This window comes from Primulina eburnea, chromosome 11 (genome assembly GCF_022965805.1).
Source record: "Primulina eburnea isolate SZY01 chromosome 11, ASM2296580v1, whole genome shotgun sequence".
Lineage (NCBI taxonomy): Eukaryota > Viridiplantae > Streptophyta > Magnoliopsida > Lamiales > Gesneriaceae > Primulina > Primulina eburnea.
The window spans coordinates 8,091,983-8,093,688 of NC_133111.1; positions in this window are offsets into that span (position 1 = coordinate 8,091,983).

Below are 1,706 nucleotides of genomic sequence, written 5' to 3' on the forward strand. Positions count from 1 at the left end.
TATATATATATATATATATATATATATATATTTGTTTATATTAATCAGAGAATGTCATGTGTTGTTGACCTATATGAATTCAGAAGCAATCGAGATGAGGAAAGTGAGTTGCCAACAAAACGACCATGAGGTATGACTTGCTTCTTTACCATAATTATGTGTTCTGTTTTCAAGAGTTTGGAAACATGGCTAGCAATGTGATATTTAAGGGACATGATTTAAGTTTTACTATCGTGTCTAGTCTTTACGGATGTGAGAGTCGTGAGAAATTGTATGCAGTAAGCTTGATTGTTGGTAATATTTATTTTTACAAGTTTTAAATGGATAAAGACTTAGTAGTAGCAATGAATTGTATGATTAGCTTTGAATTCTTGTGACGTGTTAAAAGATTGCATGGATGGAACGAGTTTCATATCCAAGTTGCGTGATTATTATTTGTTTTGTGATAGTTGAAAATTGCATTGTTGAAAATGAGGTTTTCAATGTTCCTGATGAATATTTTTTTAAATAGAATAAATTTTTCATTCTACATCCATTGCATGAGTTGTTAATTGTTATTGTGGTACATGATCTTTATTTGATTTGTAGCTATGGAGTAGCTAGAACCATAGATATAATGTATGAATTTTTACTATGGTTGCATATGAAGAGATATATTAAATGGTATTGTGATAGGTACGCTACATATAGGAGATTGACATTTCGGGTAGGTTCTTATATTGTCGTGAAATACGTCTTATTCCTAGTGAGCAAATGTCATACATTTGTATGGATTATATTTTGGTGTTAACTAGGTCTAAGAAGGGGAGAAATTTAATTTTTGTATTGCTTAATGATATTTTATTGTTATCATTTGTTGTCATATGTTATTTATAGTCTGGAGTAATAGATGAGGACATATCAAGGGCAACCGTTGAGTTGGGATTTCTAGGCGGAAGGAGCGAGCAGATGATAGCGCCTACAAGCTGGATCTGAAGGGCAATTATAGTTATGATATAATTTGTTTTGTTACTAACTTACTTCGTTTTTGTATAGGTAGAAAAGATTTGAAGACAAATCTTCTTAAAGAAGGAGAATAAGATATGAATATGACCGGACGTTACGAGCAAACTATTAGAAAGAAGTACGAGGAAACTCCTCAATGATTCATGACAAGCTACCAAGAGCATACAAATCAATTTTGGGGCTTTTATAATGTAATTCAAGTGTTGAAGAACCAAAAAGATGACATATAAGTCGAGCCAGACACTCACCGATGGAGATTTAATATAAATAATTTATAATAATGTGTATCTTAGATTGAAGTTTGAACCATAATTAATAATTGTGTGACATTCTTTTTTTAAAAAAAAATATATAAAGCAAGCCGGCGCCGCCTTCTAGAACGTGTGACATGCATTTTTTTTTTAAAAAGAAAATTTAGTAATTTTGAATTAAATTTGGAATCAAAAATATAAAAACATGTTAAACTTAAATCATCATTATTTTAACATATAATTATACATGAGATATAAATTATATTCAATAATAAAAAAATCAACATATAACATTAAATTTTTTTTTTTCAATTTTCATAAAAAAAAATAACGATAATTATAATTTCATTATAATAAATAATTTTACAAAAAAATCTAACATGTAGCATAATGCATATAAAAATATACTAATATGTATAATAAATTTATTTAAAAATTTAATATTTAACA